The sequence below is a fragment of the Rhinoraja longicauda genome, chromosome 22 (genome assembly GCF_053455715.1).
Source record: "Rhinoraja longicauda isolate Sanriku21f chromosome 22, sRhiLon1.1, whole genome shotgun sequence".
Lineage (NCBI taxonomy): Eukaryota > Metazoa > Chordata > Chondrichthyes > Rajiformes > Arhynchobatidae > Rhinoraja > Rhinoraja longicauda.
Window position 1 is genome coordinate 9704523 of NC_135974.1, and position 21450 is coordinate 9725972.

Here is a 21450-nt window from a genome sequence, read left to right on the forward strand (position 1 = left end):
TCAAATTTGCTAATGTCACTTTTAAGGTTGCCAATGCCAATCCAGATATTTTCCCCTTTACAAAATGAACACATCCGAATCTTAATGATGACGCATTCAGAGTGAAATGACAAAATTGCAAGATTATGAAAGAACATGTCCTATCAACTGATCCATGGATGTAGTACAGATAGCTCTGCTATATCTCAGTAGTTGCTTTCCTGAGAAACCTTGTGTTAGGGAAAATCAAGTTATAAAAACGATTGCTGCAAAGCGGGACACAGTGCTGGAGTAACTCAGCGGCTCAGATAGCATCTCTGGAGAACATGGATAGCTGACGTTTCGGTCAAAACCCTATTTCAGATGGGGGGTTAGGGGCCAGTTTCGGAATCACAAAAGTTATTTTTTCCTATAGAATTTTCAAAAAGATAAGTCTTTCTAATAGCATAAGTTTATTTTTGTTACTGATAAATATATTAAAGCCTGTATGTTACTTGGATTAATAAGAGTATTTACACGAGCAATTGCTCGTTAATTTCAATGGACATTTGTTGTGAAACTGACAGAGTGTTCTTGAGAGGATGGTACCTGATTACAATAGGGCAGTTACATGGAACTGCTTTTATTTCCCTAGGCTGTCTTTCCCAACTTCCCCCCATTCCACCCTTCTAAAACAACTTTATTCTTTTTAGTTTGTAAATTTCCAAATTAACACGTGATTTTTAGCTCAAAATCATGTCATAATCGATTCAGCCCGGCCATGTAATATAAATTGTACTCCCCAAATTATGAAATGTGTTGCATACGATTCACATCAGGGAGACACACTTTATAGCAAAACGACCCTGCAATAAACCACCTACTGTATAGAGCAGCTTTCTCAACAGGGGTTCCCTGGAACCCCAGGGTTCCGCGAGAGATCTCTAGGGGTTCCGAGAAATAGTGATAAATAGGCTAATCATATGTAAATACATTTGAGTAATTTTTGTGTTTAATTTCATATTCGATATTTTATTATACACGTACGACATATTCTTGGAAAATTCTTCGATATTATAATAAAGTCTGCAACCTGTTATTTCATTTAAATTAATAAAGATATATAATAATTTTTATGTTGGGGTTCCCTGAGACATGAAAATTATTTCAAGGGTTCTGCAAGGGTAAAAAGGTTGAGAAACGCTGGTATAGAGTAAAACAGCAAAGACATTTGCTTATATAGTGTTGCTTTGTGTGCTCAAAGGTAAAATATGTGCTTTTAGGATAAGATCTCAACTTTATAAAGGAACCAATTAATTGTACAATATATTAACTGTCAAGTGCAATAAATGGCTGATGTTTTATGGATTTGCCAAATGCAAATTGTCTGCTGTTTCTCCTAGATTTCAGCAATATCAGCACTTGCAAAGTATTTATTTAGCTTAAATTGCTTTGGAATGTTGTGAAAGAAAAATGAAAGCTAGCATACCAATCAATGTCTCTTTTTTTTAAATGGCTAAGGGAAAGCATCAATACTAAATTAAGTATAAGTTTTTATTCTCCTGTTCCATGACCATTAGGAATTAGACCTATTTAAAACTTTAGACATTGATTAGGTGCTTTAGAATATTAAAAATGCAACCATGCATTTTGAGATGAGCATAAATCAATATACATAGTTGGGTTTCATGGTGATTTTCTGTGGTGCTTCTGCTTTATTTTGAAGCAGATATATGTGAAATTATAACGAAATCACTAACAATTAACAAAAGTCTAGCGACTGGCACTTAGTATACTGATTAGGTGATTGTTCAGTGAACCAGAGGCCTGATTTTCTCATCTTACTGAGAACTCTAGAATACACCATCACATAATCACTTTCACATTTTAATTGGAACTCTTTTTTAGACTAAGTTCTATTTGTAAAATTTGTAAATATCTAATAGAACATATTCGTATATTGTGAGCAACAAAAAAGACAAATTGCATTCATTCTGTGCAATGTACTGCAAATGAAAGGTGGTGTCTTTTTCCAACTAAAGGTTTTTTTAAAAACTTTAATAATATTCATGTTTACCAGCCTTAATATCTCCACAGACTTAATGTTCAATTTCCTAGGAAGCTCTTGATTATGCTAAAAACTCTATACAAATGGATGTGGCAGCTCCAATAAGTACAAGAGAAATCATATTCCCAGCATGCTAAATTCTTAACACAAAGTTCTTAACCAGAATAAAATTTTAAAAATTGCTAAGTAATATTTGCATTTCAATTGATCAGTATCGGACTCCAATAAACTGCTCCCATTATTGCCACACCTTTTTATTTGTGCCTTTTGACAGGCGTGTTGAAAACTTCCCATTCTGGTTTTCACCTCCAACTACATTCCTACCACACCATGTCCAAACATTTCAAAACTGCTTTAAACTTCCCTTGCACCTTTTTTATTTCTTCCCTGGATAAAATAAATAAGGAAATGAAAGCAAATAGCAATTATCTGATAATAATGACTGGTAGGGCTAGGTGAACAAATGAACCAATTGTTAACTGAAATGGAATCATAGGGGAGGGGTAAAAAGTTAAAGGATAAATTTACCAGGGAAAATAAAAAAATTATAAACTCAGTCACATTTTAATCATTAATAGTATAGAGTGCATGAGGTCATTGATTAAAAATAAAGACAACACACACCTGAAAAGACAACACCAAAATAAAACTGCATCACAATTTTAAATTATGCAAAACCTAAAAAGAATAAAGTCCATCATCAGCAATTGGATTTTTTATCATAAAATTTTCCAAAATATTATTGATCTAATATGGTTAATGCTCCAACTTAGAAAACCAATCTAATTTAATTTGCTTTAAAATATACAGTAACATATCATATTAAATTAACAATGGTAATTCTTTATGCATTGATAGTATTTTTATATTAATTGCACGTCTTTCAGGATGTTCATTATTATAGTCAAAGCTGCTGCTAAAAGCATAAGGATTTTTAAATTTCTGAAAGCACTGGAAAATTCAGGGGGTTTGTTGAGGTTACGTAAAATTGGAGTATTCCATGTTCATACCGTTGGATTGTAAGCTACCCCAAGCGGAATATGAAGAGGTGTTCCTCCAGTTTGCATGTGGTCTGACTCTAGCAATGGAGATGACTCAGGACAAAGGTCAGTATGAGAATGGAAAGGAAAGTTAAAATGGTTAGCAACCGGCTGATCCAGTAGGCCTTGGCGGACTGAGTACAAGTTTGGGCACTTTATTTTTTGCCCAAGATTCCAGCATCTGCTGACTCTTGCGTCACAGGTTTATTATCAAATGCACAGGTTAGGTGAGATAGAGGTACTATGAAAATATTGCTTGCAGCACCAACACAGGTGTATTCATAAATTATACCAGAAGGTAAAAGACTAAAAAAAACATTTGGGGAAAAAAAGAGAATAAATCCATTGCAGTACAAGAGATGGTCCATATTATTCCATTGCTGAGGTAGATTTGGGTTGTGCAGGTCGGTTCAAGAACCTGATGGCTATAAGAAAGTAGTTGTTCCTGAACTTGGAGTGTTGGGACCTCTGTACCTCATGCCAGTTGGTCATAACAAAAAGAGGCATGATCGGAATGTGGGGTCCTTGACGATAGAAGCTGACTTTTGAGGCAGTGCCTAGTGCAATTTTTTTACATTATAGGGAGGGCTGTGCCTGTGATGGACTAGGCAGAGTTTGCCATTCTCTGGAGCCTCTTGCTTTCTAATGCATCTTCTACAATGCATCTGTACAAGTTTGTTGGCATATTCATTAACATGTCAAATTTATTTACACTTCTTTAGAGGCGCTAGTGCACCTACTTCGTGATTATATTGATGTGCTTGGCCCAAGACAGGCATGTTAAAATGAAAACTGACTTCCACTTTCTGAAGTCAATGATTAGTTCCTTGGTTTTGTTGATGTTGAACCAGTGGTTGTTGTTGCAGCACCCACTCAACCAGGTGTACTCTTTCTAGTATGCTGACTCATGCTTTGGAGAATGTTATTCAAAAGTTTTACTGCAGGCAACAACACACAGAAGACTGTCATTTTTTTAAATTGGTTATAAAATTAAAAGGGCATTAATATACATTTCTTGGTACAACACCATTCATAACTAGTTATCTGCAATGATAAAAGTAGCCATTGCTGAAACATCTGGGCTAATTCTTGATTATTTCCATTCCTCCAGCAACAGTCCAATGAGACCTGTCAAGATTACAAATTTGCTTGCAATGCACTAAATCTTGCAGGCTTTTTACAGAAGTTCCAGAAAGGAGGTTGTTCATACAACACATTCACCTCTTTTGGAACAAAATGAATCCAGTTTCTAGACAATTTTGTACCAGTTGTATTTCAGTCCACTCCCACCTTCACTCCTCAAGTCATATACCTTGATAATGATAAAAGTAGCCATTGCTGAAACATCTGGGCTAATTCTTGATTATTTCCATTCCTCCAGCAACAGTCCTTTATGGACATGCACCGAAGTAGGTATATGACTTGAGGAGTGAAGGTGGGAGTGGACTGAAATACAACTGGTACAAAATTGTCTAGAAACTGGATAGTGCATTTTTGGTGTGCTAAAAATGTTCGCACTCACGCCCAAACTGAACCCCACAAAGTGCAATTGTACAAAATGACATTTGAGACAGCTTTTGGATGGCTTGCACAAAGGACAATATCTAAAATAAGACGCATGGTTCAATACAAGCCTCAAATGAACTACCAATGCTTGCTAAACAACCACCATAGAAAAATGTCAGTACTTAAAACAGTCTCCCTCGTCTGTGTCATCATTCCCCCCCCCCCCCCCCCCAATCATCTGCCTCATCTCCCTGTCTGTGTGTCTGTGTATTTATGGTTAGAAGAACCTGGCATGAGACCATGGTTAGAACAACCTGCCGTGAAAGCACGGTAACCTGCACACCACCACAAAAGACTGCTCCTTTATATTACAGACGTCAACCATACAAGCTGTTATACCATTTGCTACTAACATTCTCTCCAACACCATCCCTCAGCAATTGCTTTCTCACACAAGTCCACCATCTTATGCAATGAGGCAAAGATACCAATTAATAGGAGGCACAATTATGATTACAATCAATGACGTGTATTTGATGTACTAATTTCTGGTTGATATCGGCATGATTACCGAATTCATCTCTCAGGATTCTAAAGAGCAAAAAGTGTGTCCAATGGTTTCAGCCTAATAATACAACCCTCTCATAAGCCGGGAAACAGCCTCATGAACCTTGCACGAAAGCAATGATAACTCTCCTTTAATAAGCCAAAAATTCCATATGTTCTCCACAATGTTGTGAACATTTGTAGTAAGGCTTTGTTACTTTTATTCCCAAATCTCTGTGATAAAAGCTAGCCTCGTTTAGCAACCTTCCACATGGAATCTTATTGAAATCATTTTTTGAAGCCGCACATCCATTACTTCCATATCCATTCTGGCACCATCATCAAAGAACTACTTTAATTAATTTGTCAAACTTGATTTCCTTTACGTAAAACCATACAAGAACGCAGATTATTATCTGAATGGTGTCAGATTAGGAAAAGAAAAAGTGCAACGAGATTGGGAGTGTCCTTGTACATTAGTCACTGAATGCAAGCATGCATGTACAGCAGGCAATGAAGAAAGCAAATTACATGTGGCCTTTATAGCGAGAGGATTTGAGTATAATAGCAAGGAGGTCCTACTGCAGTTGTACAGGGCCCTGGAGTCTTGTGTGCAGTTTTGGTCTCCTAATTTGAGGACGGACATTCTTGCTATTGAGGGAGTGCAGTGTAGGTTCACCAGGTTAGTTCCTGGGATGGCAGGACTGATATATGATGAAAGAATGGATCGACTGGGCTTATATTCACTGGAATTTAGACGGATGAGAGGGGATCTTATAGAAACATATAAAATTCTTAAGGACAGGCTAGATGCAGGAAAAATGTTTCCGATGTTGGGAGTGTCTAGAACCAGGGGTCACAGTTTAAGAATAAGGGGTAGGCCATTTAGGACTGAAATGAAGAAAAACATTTTCACCCAGAGTGTTGTGAATCTGTGGAATGTTCTGCCACAGAAGGCAGTGGAAGCCAATTCACTGGATGTTTTCAATAGAGAGTTGGATATAGCTCTTAGGGCTAACGGAATCAAGGGATTTGGGGAAAAAGCAGGAACGGGGTACTGATTTTGGATGATCAGCCATGATCATATTGAATGTTGATGATGGCTCAAAGGGCCAAATGGCCTACTCCTGCACCTATTTTCTATGAAACCCATACACATGCAAGGGCCACCCTCTGAGTAGGATGGATAGGGAGGGCATAATCTGCACCCAATTTAGAGGATGACTCCTCTGGCTTTGGCCTTTTTAAACTATATACAAATAGACCAATGTTAGTTTGAGGAACAGTGCTTCAACTTCCATCTTGGCAAACTCTAGCCCTGGGTACACACCAATTTCAATTTTTTTTAAAATCAACTCTATAAATCAGAATTGGATGGTTTCTGATGAAAGGTCAACCACCAGTGTAAGAAAATAACTGCAGATGCTGGTACAAATCGAAGGTATTTATTCACAAAATGCTGAGTTTGTCAGCAGGTCAGGCAACATCTCAGGAGAGAAGGAATGGGCGACGTTTCGGGTCGAGACCCTTCTTCAAACTGAAATGGTTAGCACCAAAGGTCAACCACCAGATTTTTTACTCTCCACAGATTTTGCCTGATCTGCTGGGCCTTTCCTTTATTCTTTCATTTCACAATTCCAACAACTGCTGCTTCTGTATCTCACATTTCCAGCAGTGCTTGTTGTTGTCTCACTGTCCTAGAAACATAGGGAAAAAAGGTGCTGGATGGAGTAGGCCATTCGGCCCTTCGAGCCATTCAATATGATCATGGCTGATCAACTAAAATCAGTACTCCGTTCCTGCTTTTCCCCCCAAATCCCTTGATTCCCTTAGCCCTAAGAGCTAAATCTAACTCTCTTGAAAACGTCCAGTGAATTGGCCTCCATTGCCTTTTGTGGCAGGGAATTCCACAGATTCACAACCCTCTGGGTGAAAAAATGTTTTTCCTCATCTCAGTCCAAAATGGCCTCCCCCTTTATTCTTAAACTGTGACCCCTGGTTCTGGACTCCTCCAGCATCGGGAACATTTTTCCTGCATCTAGCCTGTCCAATCCTTTAAGAATTTTATCTGTTTCTATAAGATCCCCCTCATTCTTCTAAATTCCAGTGAAAACAAGCCCAGTCGACCCATTCTTTCATCTGCTCTGCTTCCTCTGCCTATACCTCCTTCAATCCAATTTCATCACCCTCTCTCAGCCAGAGAATTTTCTCTTGCTCTCCATCCTGCCATATGTATTGCCTTTATTCTTTACTACCCTCACATTTTTCTACAACATCGTTAGTTCTGATGCAAGATAAGTAGTAGAACATTAATTAAATGTTAAGTGTAGGAAGGAACTGCAGATGCTGGTTTAAACCGAAGATAGGCACAAAAAGCTGGAGTAACTCAGGCAGCATCTCTGGAGGGAAGGAATGGGTGATGTTTTGGGTCGAGACCCTTCCAGACCTGCTAACCATTTCAAGCATCATTCAAGAAATATGCCAGGTTAACTCACGATGGAGGCTGAATTTCTACTCCTTCCACATTCTGACAGCTGTGAGCGCTTCCAAGGGCGGATCGCAAAATGCATATTTATCCTACACTATTCTTCCAAGACATGATGCATGGGAATGCAGGATCAAATGTTTAGTGGATCATTTTATTCTATGTTTCACAAAATGTTCAGTCAGTAATGCAGATAAAAATCTGGAGTAAAAATTAAAGACTAAAGAGGAACTTTTCAAAATGTTTTGATTTTGACAAAGTCAGAAAATTATTCACAAGGATTAAAAACCAACCAGCTTAACTGCCCATGAAAAAGTGAATACAGCAATAACACAAAATGCCAGAACAACTAGATATATCTGAAGATGCAAACCTTACACAGGCATGCCTGGGATATAGTGGATCGTGCACTTTCCTCTCCAGGCAAGTATTTTCTTTCACACAGTCATTCCCGCAATGTTCCACAACTAAGAGTTAAAATTCCACCCAAAAGAAATAATGGTCCTACTGAAACATACAAAGATGACCAAAATTGACATGGAATTGTTAACTACATTTCTCTCTCTCTCTGCAGATGCATTCCATCTTGCTCTATACATCCAACGCCTGTGTTTTTATTTCTGACCAATGGAAAATTCCAGAAAATGCAAGATCATTTTTCAGTAGGTTAACATGTACAATGTTTCATTAACCAAATGGTCATACTCCACAGTCACAAAAAGTTCAATGAGTCTTAAAGTATTTATATGTAATTCCTTTGTAATTGGGGTCAGTGGTAAGTAGTAAGAATCGGTTTGTTCGTTCATTCATTCATTCCATTCATTCATTCATTTCACAGCAGGTCAAAGATTTCCACAGCGAAACACTTAAACATAGCATGAGATAATACTCTGTTTTCTGTTGGACAATTCTCTCCCCACCCTAATATTATTGCCTCGTTATTACCCAAGGTCTCTTACCATGGGCAATAGCTTTTAATGTGGGACTCCAATGAATGCCTTCTGGAAATGTCACAGCTAGATAGGGTGGTCAGGCGGCTTTCGGTACATTGGCCTTCATCAGTCAGGATATTGAGTATAGAAATTGGGATGTTATGTTCCAGTTGTACAACACATTACTGAGGACACATTTGGTTCTGTGTTCAGTGTCAGTCACCCTGCTGTAGGAAGGTTGTCATCCAGCAGGTAAGAGTACAGAGAAGATTTAGGAGGATGTTAACAGGACTTGAGGGCCAATGTTTATAGGGAAAGGGTGGGTAATATAGGACTGCATGGAGTGCAGGATCTCAGACCAAATACATTCAAGAATTCAGTCTCCAGAATTTTCTGGGAATTCCAAAAGATTTACAACTATTTACAATAAATATTTATGATTTGGATGATGGAATTAAAAGTAACACTAGCAAATTTGCAGATGACACAAAGCTGGATGGCAGTGTGTACTGCAAGGAGGTTGCAGGGTGACTTGGACAGGTTGAGTGAGTGGGCAGATGCATTATAATGTAGATAAATGTGAGGTTATCCACTTTGGCGCCAAAAACAAGGAGGCAGATTATCTCAATGGTGTAGGAAAGAAAACTGCAGATGCTGGTTTAAATCGAAGGTAGACTCAAAATGCTGGAGTAACTCAGCGGGTCAGCCAGCATCTCTGGAGAGAAGGAATGGGTGACCCTTCTTCAGAATGACCCGAAACGTCACCCATTCCTTCTCTCCAGAGATGCTGCCTGACCCACTGAGTTACTCCAGCATTTTGTGTCTATTATATCAATGGTGTCAGATTAGGTAAAAGGGAAGTGCAACACGACCTGGGTGTCCTTGTACACCAGTCACTGAAAGTAAACATGCAGGTACAGCAGGCAGTGAAGAAAGCTATCTCGTTATTGGCAACGAGAGGATTTGAATACAAGAGTAAAGAGGTCCTTCTGCAGTTGTATAGGGCCCTGGTGAGACCACATCTGGAGTATTGTGTGCAGTTTTGGTCTCCTAATTTGAGGAAGGAACATCCTTGCTATTGAGGCAGTGCAACATAAGTTCACAAGGATAATTGCCGGGATGGCGGGACTGTCATATGAGGAAAGATTGGAAAAACTGGGCTTGTATTCACTGGAATTTACAAGGATGAGAGGGGATCTTATAGAAACGTATAAAATTATAAAAAGGACTGGACAAGCTAGATGCATGAAAAATGTTCCCAATGTTTGGGGAGTCCAGAACCAGGGGCCACAGTCTAAGAATAAAAGGGAGGCCATTTAAAACTGAAGTGAGTTGTGAATTTGTGGAATTCTCTGAAGGCAGTGGAAGCCAATTCACTGGATTAATCTAAAATAGAGTTAGATAGAGCTCTAGGGGCTAGTGGAATCAAGGGATATCAGGTTACTGATTGTGGATGATCAGCCATGATCACAATGAATGGCAGTGCTGGCTCAAAGGGCCAAATGGCCTCCTCCTGTACCTATTTTCTACTTTTCTAACCCTATGAGGCATGAAATGTCTATTCAACCTCAAGTGGGCAGCTATTTACTCTGAAATTATATTTCCTACTCGGGTTCTCCTACGTCTAAACATCCTCTTAGCATTCATCTTGTCAAGACCCTTCACAAAAATTAACATCCCACATTCTTCAAATTCCCACGAGTGCAGGCAAAATCACTCCTCATACGGAGCCTGCTTTGCAGTAATCAATTGAGTCTTTCAAACCAGATTCCTAAATGGGGCTCTTCCTCTTGAACTGAGGCATCCAGAATGGCACACTGTAGTTAAGGCATGCTCTGGTCAATGTCCTAATAAGAGTTGTTGAAAGAGAAATTACTATTTTCCTACTCTGCTCCCATTATAATGAAGTCTAATATTCCATTTGTCCAGAGACACAAGAGATTGCAAATGCCAAAATCAAGAGGAAAAAAGTGCTGGAGGAAATCAGCAGGCCAGGCAGCATGTGGAGGGAAATCAAAAGACAGCATCGGGATCCTTCTCCAGACTGATGGAGTGGAGTAGAGAAAGTTGGAATGGTTGGGTGAGTGAACCCAGGGATTGCAGCGAGAGTGGTCTCTGGAGAAAGTGGAAAGGGATAGGGACAGGAAGATGTGACTGATAGCTGGACCATTTTAAAGGAGGCAGAAACATTGGAGAATGATGTCTGGGTTCTGAGACTTATGGGGTGAAAAACAAGGACCAAGAGAATTATATCCCTGCTCTGTCTAGAGAAGGGGGGGGGGGGGTGCAAGAAAATTTGTGGGAAATAGACGAGACATAGGAAATGATATCATCCACAATGGAGGCAAGGAGGTATGGGGAGAAGAGACCAGGCTTACTGGAGTAAGTGGACATCTCAGATGTCCTAGACTGGAGCACCTCACCTTGAGAGCAGATGCAGCAGAGACAAAGAAGCTATGAGCAAGGGAAGATGTCCTTGCAAAATTCAAGGTAGATGTAAACAAGGCCGCTGTGGGTGTCAGTGAATTTGTAATAAATGTCAGTGGATAGTCTGTCCCGTAAAATAGAAACACAGATCAGGAAAGGGGTGAGGTATCAGATAGTCCAAATAAATGAGGGCAGTGTGGAAGTTGGTGCTTAAATCAGCAAGTTCTGCAGGAGGCAGCCCCAATGCTTGTAGCAAAGAAAGAGTTGGGGGGTGGAGCTTGGGTATACTTGGAGCAACGCATGTTCAATAGTTCAGTGGGTCAGGCAGCATCTCAGGAGAACATGAATAAGTGACGGTTCACGTCGGGAACCTTCTTCAGACTCCATATTTATTGAAAAGATAGGCATAGTTGGGGCCCATGAGAGTGCCCATTGCTACACCTTTTAATTGAATAAAGTGAGCGGACTCAGAAGAAATTCCATCTGCCTTCCTGATAACATGCTGTTCCTGCATGCTAACATTATGTTTTATGTACGAGAACATCCAGATCACTCTGTACCACAACATTCTGTAGACTCCCTCAATTTAAGCATATTCTAACTTTACTATTCTTCCTACCAAAATGAATAACCTAAACTAAATTTGATGATCTTTAGATGTAGTTTAAGTGCCTTATATTTTTTAAAAAAGGTAGAGAATTTATTCGGCATACGAGATCAGGATCACATTTTGCCAGCAATTTAAGTGTATTCTTCTCAAGTATTTTTCTAGAAAAATTGCACTAAAAATGAATTATTTCATATCTCCTATCTCCTCTGCATATTGGACTACCCCTGAAGTTATTTGAGAGAATTCTTCGGGAGAGGATTGCAAAGCGAATGGAATAATTAGGGACATTTGGCATGGCTTTGCCCGCAGCAGGTCATACAGTGCCCTCCATAATGTTTGGGACAAAGACCCATCATTTATTTATTTGCCTCTGTACTCCACAATTTGAGATTTGTAATAGACAAAAATCATGTGGTTAAAGTGCACAGTCAGATTTTATTAAAGGCCATTTTTATACATTTTGGTTTCACCATGTAGAAATTACAGCTGTGTTTATACATAGTCCCCCCATTTCAAGGCACCATAATGTTTGGGACACATGGCTTCACAGGAGTTGGTAATTGTTCAGGTGTGCTTAATTGCCTCCTTAACGCAGGTATAAGAGAGCTCTCAGCACCTTGTCTTTCCTCCAGTCTTTCCATCACCTTTGGAAACTTTTATTGCTGTTTATCAACATGAGGACCAAAGTTGTGCCAATGAAAGTCAAATAAGCCATTATGAGACTGAGAAACAAGACTAAAACTGTTAGAAACTGGTAAGCCAAACCTTAAGCTTACCAAAATCAACTGTTTGGCGGCACGGTAGCGCAGCGGTAGAGTTGCTGCTTTACAGCGAATGCAGCGCCGGAGACTCAGGTTCGATCCTGACTACGGGTGCTGCACTGTAAGGAGTTTGTACGTTCTCCCCGTGACCTGCGTGGGTTTTCTCCGAGATCTTCGGTTTCCTCCCACACTCCAAAGACGTACAGGTATGTAGGTTAATTGGCTGGGTAAATGTAAAAATTGTCCCTAGTGGGTGTAGGATAGTGTTAATGTGCGGGGATCGCTGGGCGGCACGGACTTGGTGGGCCGAAAAGGCCTGTTTCCGGCTGTATATATATGATATGATATGATATGATATGATCATTAAGAAAGAGAGCACTGGTGAGCTTACTAATCGCAAGGTGACTGGCAGGCCAAGGAAGACCTCCACAGCTGATGACAGAACTCTCTCTTGCATACAGAAAAATCCCCAAACACCTATCCGACAGATCAGAAACACTCTTCAGGAATGGATTTGTCAATGACCACTGTCCGCAGAAGACTTCATGAACAGAAATACAGAGGCTACACTGCAAGATGCAAACCACTGGTTAGCCGCAAAAATAGGATGGCCGGGCTACAGTTTGCCAAGAAGTACTTAAAAGAGTAACCAGAGTTCTGGAAAAAGGTCTTGTGGACAGATGAGACGAATATGAACTTATGTCAGAGTGATGGCAAGAGCAAAGTATGGAGGAGGGAAGGAACTGCCCAAGATCCAAAGCATACCACCTCATCTGTGAAACACAGTGGTGGGGGTGTTATGGCCTGGCATGTATGGCTGCTGAAGGTACTGGCTCACTTATCTTCATTGATGATACAACTGCTGATGGTAGTAGCATAATGAATTCTGAAGTGTGTAGACATATCCTATCTGCTCAAGTTCAAACAAATGCCTCAAAACTCATTGGTCGGCGGTTCTTTCTACAGAAAGACAATGATCCCAAACATACTGCTAAAGCAACAAAGGAGTTTTTCAAAGCTAAAAATGGTCAATTCTTGAGCGGCCAAGTCAATCACCCGATCTGAACCCAATTGAGCATGTCTTTTATGTGCTGAAGAGAAAACTGAAGGGTACTAGCCCCCAAAACAAGCATAAGCTAAAGATGGCTGCAACACAGGTCTGGCAGAGCATCACTGGAGAAAACACCCAGCAACTGATGTCCATGAATCGCAGACTCTAAGCAGTCTTTGCATGCAACGGATATGCAACAAAATACTAAGCAACATTACTTTCATTTACATGACATTGCTGTGTCCCAAACATTATGGTGCCCTGAAATGGGGGAGACTATGTATAAACACTGCTGTAATTTCTACATGGTGAAACCAAAATGTATAAAAATGGCTTTTATTAAAATTTGACAATGTGCACTTTAACCACATGTGATTTTTTTCTATTACAGATGCTCCCCTGTATACGATGCTTCGACTTGCGATATTTCGACTTTGCGATGGTGGAAACGGCAGCAACCCGTAGCGAGCCACAGCTCGCTTCCAGCCATGTGAAAAGGTGTATTAAATACATTTCGACTTACAATATTTTCGGTTTGCGATGGGTTTCTCAGAACGGAACCCCATCGTAAGCTGAGGAGCACCTGTACAAATCTCAAATTGTGGAATACAGAGGCAAATAAATAAATGATGGGTATTTGTCCCAAACATTATGGGCACTGCATCCTAAAAAATCAATCGAGTTTTCTGATGAGATGACAGAAGTGATTGATGAGGATAGAGCAGTGGATGTTGTCCACATGGATTTTAGTAATCCTCACTCTTTGCCTTCTGCCATTCAGCCAACTTCTATCCATGCTAGTACCTTCCCTCCAATGCCATGGGCTCTCATCTTCTTTAGCAGCCTCACATGCGGCGCCTTATCAAAGGCTTTCTGGAAATCCAGCTAAACAACATCTACTGACTCTCCTTTGTTTATCCTACTATTTACTCTCTCAAAGAATTCCATCAGATTTGTCAGGCAAGATCTCCCCTTCACAAAACCATGCTGACTTTGGCACATTTTATCATATGCTAAGTATTGGGGAAACCTCATCCTTTATAATGGACTCAAAAATCTTACCAACCACTGAAGTCAGGCTAAAGTTTCCCCTCTTTTGCTTCACTCTCTTCTTGAACAGCAGAGTAATATTTTCAATTTTACAGTTCTCTACCACTCCCGAATCTGGCGATTCTTGAACGATCATGACTAACTACTCCACATCTCTAAAGCTACCTTTTTCAGAACCCTGGGGTGTAGTCCATCTGGTCCAGGTGGTGTATCCACCTTCGGACCTTTCAGTTTAGTTTGTTTAGTTTAGTTTAGAGATACAGCGTGGAAATAGGCCTTTCGACCAACCGAGTCCGTACCGACCAGCGATCGCCACACTTTAACACTATCCTACACACACTAGTGATAATTTTCCATTTACACCAAGCTAATTATCCTACAAACCTGTATGTCTTTGGAGTGTGGGAGGAAACCGAAGATCTCGGAGAAAACCCACGCAGGTCACAGGGAGAACGTACAAATCCTACAGACAAACACCCGTAGTCAGGATCGAACCAGGTTCTCTGGCGCTGTAAGGCAGTAGCTCTACTGCTATGCCACCATGCCATCCAAACATCTTCCCAAGCTTCCCAAGCACCTTCTCTGTAGTAATAGCATAGGCACAGAAATGGCAAATAGATTTTCATCCGAGCAAGTGTGAGATGTTGCACTTTGGTAGGTTGAATGCAAAGGGAAAGTATGCATGGCAAGACCTTTAACAGCAATGACATAGAGGGATCTTGGGGTCCAAGTCTGTAGCTCCCCAAAAGTAACAACACAAGTACATAGAGTGGTAAAGAAGGTTTGTGGTGTATTTGCCTTCGTAAGTCAGGGCATTGAGTATAATACAGGAAGGATGTGTGTGTTTTGGACAGGGTGGAGACAAGGTTTACCAGAATGCTGTCTGGATTAGAGGGCATGAGCCATAAGGAGAGGTTTCTTTGATGCAGATGTTGAGGAGAGGCCTGTTAGAAGTATATTAAATTATGAGAGGCAGATAGAATAGACAGTCAAAACCTTTTTCCTAGGGTTGACAGGTCACACACTAGAGAGCACAACTTTAAGGTCAGAGGCAGAAAGTTTAAAAGCAACGTGCAGGGCAACTTTGTTTACACGCAGAGTTGTGGGTGCCTGAAACTCACTGCCAGGAATGATGATGGAAGCAGATACTTCACCATATGGAAGAATCTAAGCTATAAATAACAGCAATAGACCAACAGGGAGTAGCTACATGTCCTCACTGAGCATCGATCTTCCATTTGTGAGCAGTTTGCTGCATTCAATGGATAAGCAGTTCACTTTACTCCAAGGGCAAAAGGATTCTGCACATCGGCAGCAGCAAGCTGTTCTCACAAAGGAACAACTGCTGCTTGTTAGTAGGGGGATGCCACGTGCAAGAAAATCTCTAACACAAGGCACATGCAAATTATTTTCTCTTCCACAGAAGTGTAGAGAGCCTTCCCTACCTGCTATTCATACTCCCTATATTGTGAACATTGCCCCACTGGTGCAATCAAAATGTAGAAACAATGAATGCAGATGGTGGTTAATACACAAAAGGACACAAAATGCTGGAGTAACTCGGCAATAGACAATAGACAATAGGTGCAGGAGTAGGTCATTCAGCCCTTCGAGCCAGCACCGCCATTCAATGCGATCATGGCTGATCACTCCCAATCAGTACCCCGTTCCTGCCTTCTCCCCATACCCCCTCACTCCGCTATCCTTAAGAGCTCTATCCAGCTCTCTCTTGAAAGCATCCAACGAACTGGCCTCCACGGCCTTCTGAGGCAGAGAATTCCACACCTTCACCACCAGGAAAGAATATCCAGCTCTATCTACTCCAGGTAAAATAAAATTAGATTATACAGTATCTAAACACAGCACTACAATGATCCACTTTCTTGCCTTTTATCCATCATCCAGAGTTCAAAATTTCCAGACTCCTACAAAGAGGGCAAAGAACACGTCTCCAAGTATCCAAGTAATTTGAAAGGCAATATCTTGCATACTTCCTCATTATATTTATATCACAATAGCATTATCCAGATAATAACAAGGTCACTTTACTGATATAACACCTCAATGACGAAGAAAATATCAAATAACAATCATGGTACAAGAACCTGAACTAGCTTTTAATCAACTCAAATGAATAATTTAAATTGGTTTTGGAGATCAAATGTGCTATTTCCAAGCTTGTTGGTAACATAAAACTAAGTAGCAAGGTTAAGGGAGATAAGGATGTAATAATGATTCACTTGGAAAGGCAGAGGTTGGATCAGGGACAGTCAGTGCAAATTTAGTGCGAAGAGATCCAGAATGACAAATTCAAATATGGTCCAAAATTATCTGGGTGGTGTGTTGCTTTTATTGGAAGCTTGTGACAAATATACCACAGGGATTGGTACTGGGACTCTTTGTTATATACATTAATGACATGAATGTTCATTGTAAAGGTCTCAGCCACAAGTCGGCCTCAGCTAACATATACGTACGGTCCTACCTGCAGCAGACTGGCAGAGTGTGACAGGAAGCAAGGCTGGGTTATAGAATCTCAGCTTCTGTCAATGCGAGAGGATTTACAACAAAAAAAATTTTTTTTGATGCACCGAAACGTTTCAAAAATTAAAACTGTTCTAAATTTAAAAAAATTAAAATAGGAATTTGTGGCCAGTTGGAGGTGGAAGGAACAAAGAAAAAAGGCTTTGAAAGAGTAGAATGCAAGAGATACTAAATGATAAAAATTGATGATGTAAGCCAACAAATAACAATAAAAGACCATAATGGGGACCGTTAAAGAAAGGGGCGGCACGGTGGCGAAGCGGTAGAGTTGCTACCTTGCAGTGCCGGAGACCTGGGTTCGATCCCGACTACGGGTGCTGTCTGTACGGAGTTTGTACGTTCTCCCCGTCGGTTTTCTCCGATATCTTCGGTTTCCTCCCACATTCCAAAGACGTACAGGTCTGTAGGTTAATTGGCTTGGTGTATGTGTAAATTGCCCCTAGTGCGTGTAGGGTAGGTTAATGTGTGGGGATCACTGGTCAGTGTGGACTTGGTGGGATGAAGGGCCTGTTTCCTCGCTGTATCTCTAAACTAAACAAAACAGGAGTTGAATATAGAAGAGGTTTAAATGAACTAAAATTTTGAACTCAAGTAATAATCTTGATGGCAAGAAATGTGGCCAATAAGAAGCTCTTCCTCAAGTATACAGTGAGCTTCTCTGTCTGGGAACAGAGAGGGGAAAAAGGTGATAAATTAAAGGTTCAGATTGTTGCTAAAATACTGAGATAGCAATAGAGGTGTTCCATAAAAGAAAGTCAGAAATGAATCACACAAAGGCCAGGGATGGAAACTGACAAAGGTATTTATTGTTTAAGGGGGCAGAACATTGTTTTTAAAAGATTAAATAACATGGTTTATCAAAGCAAAACTGATCAGTCATTTTAAAAGAAAATTTACCAGTTAAGAAAATAAAACTCCTCTCAAAGTTTGTTGAAATGTTGTGTTTCATTGCAAATGTGTATTCAAATATATCTGTAAATGCAAATGGACATTGATTTACATTTTTATATTTTCAGGAGATTAGCAGTCCAATACACAGCAAGTGTTTGTTAATAGATTGTCACCTACCAGAGATAATTATGCACCACAGACACAGGCCCTTCAGCCCAGCTCAATAATGCCAACCAAAATGTCTATCTGTGTTAGTTCCATTTGCCTGCAATTGGATAGATCATATTCGACTAAATATTTTCTATACATGTACCAGTACAAATTTCTTTTAAACATTGTAAACAGTTTCCTCTGGCAGCTCATTCCATGTACCCACCACCCTCCATGCGGAAAAAGTTGTTTCTGTCAAAATCTTTCCCCTCTCAAAGTTATACCTTCAGACCTGACAATTTCCTTATTTTTGTATATTTTTTATAAACTAACAATTATTTATTTTTCATTATTCTATCTTTATGTACTTCAAATCGGGATATATATTGTATATACAAATTTGGCTACATAAATATATATTCTTTAATAACCTCTTGAAGATCAGATCAAACAGCTGCGCTAAAAAAGTGGATTGAAATAATGTATTGTTCAAGGAATGCAAAAATTTAAATACATCATTTTAATTTGAAGCGATTACAGTATACATTTAATGGTATACAATAGTGATGTTAATGAACTTCCACCCACATAAGCAAAATAAAAGTTACTATTGCTGTATTGTAACCAACGTTGTAGAGTCATTGAGTTATTAAGCACAGAACCAGGCCTTAGGCCAAGTTCGTCCACCAAGATGTCTATCCGTGCCAGTCCCATTTGCAAACGTTTCACTCATATCCCTCAAATCCTTTCTGATCCATATACCTGTCTCGATGTCTTTTAAACATTGTAATAGTATTGCAACTCATTTGTACAGCTTCCTCTGGCAACTCACTCCATCTACCCACCTGTGTGAAAAGGTTGTCCCTTAGATCCTTTTATATCTTTTCTCCCTCAGTTTAATTTCCTCTAGTTTTAGACTCTCCTATACTGGGAAAAAGACTGACCATCTAGCTCATCTATGATCCTCGTGATTTTATACACCTTTATATGACCAGGGCGGCACAATGATAGAGCTGCTGCCTTACAGCACCGGAGACCCGGGTTTGATCCCGACTATGCTGTTGTCTGTACTAGCTTGTATGTTCTCCCTGCGACTGCATGGGTTTTCTCCAGGTGCCCTAGTTTTCTCCCACACTCCAAAGATGTACAGATTTGTAGGTTAATTGGCTTTGGTAAAAATTGTAGAATTACCCTAATTTGTAAGATAGTGTTAGTGTACAGGGTGATCGCTGGTCAGCGCGGACTCAGTAGGACGAAGGGGCTGTTTCTGTACTGTATCTCTAAAGTAAAATTCTCTCCCAATTATTTGTGCTCCAAAGAAAGTCCTCTCCATGTCATCAATCATTTCAGACTAAATTCACTATGGCTTCATTCTGTAAATAGACGTTTTGCTTGTAAAATCCAGATTAAGTAAAAGATAGTTCCTCAAATGCTGTCAATGCATCCTTTGTCAATTTGTTGATTTCAATGAAATTGAGAAGTTCAAACATGCTCATTCACCATTCTGTTCTAACTCCTCACCAAGATACTATAACAGAATTCATCTGCCTGAAAGGGCAATGTAGAAGATCAGAAGTGGCCAACTGCATAAGATTTTTCTGGAGATAATAAACTGTAACAACATTCCTTTCCCATCCTGCTCACTCCAGTGACCAAAGTTACAGTGACGAAACAGTCCCGCCACTATTAATAAAGGTTTTCCACCCTTTCTTCTAGGCAGAACAAGTGGCAACATCAGCAGGATAATGAACATCCACATCATGATGATCAATATAAAAAGTTGTATACAACAACTCGCAACTTACACTTTTTTTATACCAACGATGAGATTGCAGTGAGAAACTGAATATATTTTAAGATGCTTCAATCATAATTTTGCAGCATGTATGCCTACCATATGGTCAAATCTACAATTCAAACAAAAAAACTCTTAATTTGTCCACTATGTTTGCTTGCAATTGGAAATATCCCCCAAAATGGTCTGCATCAGCTAATTCTTGCACTAGGAAAGTAACACAAGCTCAGGTATACACCAGTGAGAATACATAACAAAAAAGCAATCGGGTTTCTGTTTCAGCAAGGACAATCTTGGAACCCTGATCCGAATCACAAGCTATTAAACTGGCTCATGTTTCCAAACCTGACAAGTTAAATTTCGTTACCCAAAATCAAGTCATTGCAAAGTACTAAAACCATGACCAACAGTATTAGGTTTTGTTTATTTGACCAAACACAAATGTGCAGATTTCAAATTTTTCTTTTGCAAAACTGATTTAATGGTACATAATATTTTACTAAAATTTTAAGTTAAGCAGCTTCCTTTGCAAAAAAGACTATTAAATTAAATAGCTAGTAAATCTGATCTTCCCTGTGATGGCCAAATTCTGGAAAATTAATAACTAAATAGATGGATCTCAAGAGCCAGTACTCAATCAGTTCTTTTCCCCTCAGTGCACACCAACAACATTGACTTGGGATGGGGGGAACAATACGAAAATTTGAGAGGCCAGTTTAAGAATGAGTAACAATTGGAGTTCCAATTTCACAATTGTATTGAAACCTCAAGCCAGTGTGACCGATATCCAAATTTGTGTGAGGGTTTTGTACATGCATGGTTTTATATGGAAATCACAAAAGTTGCTGTCACTTATTCAGCCCTTCTACACAGACGGCGCCATTATGCAGCAATCTTCAGTGGAGTCATAGAAAAAAGAAAATCAATAAACCATCAAGAAATTTAGCTGTTCCCAATGCAGTGACCTCCATCATGTCAATCTTTGTTGCAAAGCAGTCAAGGTAGTCAACTAAATTTTTCCATTGTTGCTCAGCAAACCCAAGATCCCACTAAAATGAATTTCATGCATGTGGAATGCAATCCCTTTACAGCCAATTTTCTAAATGTAATAAATTTTAGCATAAAAACGTTTTAATTTTATGCCTGTTTCAATATTAACTTTTATGTTCAAATGTTTGGTTTGCACTCTAATTTATTATTGGAAGTCAGGAATTCTCTAATACTTGAAGGCAATGAACATCAAAAAAGGGAAAGCGTCCGTCGTACAGGCTGCGAGAACAGTGAATGCCATGCTACTCACTGAAATCAAATTCATAGTTCACAAGTGCAAATTGCTTTGTTTCAGTAAACAAAAAGTTGTCAAGTTACATCCTTAAATTCAATGTGGATTTTTTTAAATATAGGTCCACCACCAATTTTCTGACCACTGATGGTTCAGCACCTCTTTTAATCTGGACAACATTATGAGCGCATTTGAAATCTCCCTCCTGAAGTCCCCCCAAAAAATGTGGCGTCTCGGCCGATCCCAATCTCATCAGGACTTCCGCTGCCGATTGGCGGGTCAAATTTGCCCCCTGCAGTCGGGGCTCTGGAACTAGTTTGAAAGTGTAATTAGGACATAACTAGCAAACTGCAT

At 39.7% G+C, this 21450-nt stretch overlaps 1 protein-coding gene across 2 annotated transcripts in view; it reads right to left on the reverse strand.

Moving 5' to 3' along the window:
• The window catches only part of osbpl2b (oxysterol binding protein-like 2b), a 74033-nt gene that overhangs the window by 34086 nt on the left and 18497 nt on the right, over positions 1-21450 (reverse strand). Inside the window, exon 1 of one of the 2 annotated variants that reach the window (XM_078418707.1) lies at positions 17254-17403. The exons of the other annotated variant lie outside the window; for it this stretch is intronic. The gene's annotated coding sequence lies outside the window, so the exon portion shown is untranslated. Of the gene's footprint in view, positions 1-17253; positions 17404-21450 lie in introns of those variants that run through there. 2 annotated transcript variants of the gene reach the window in all.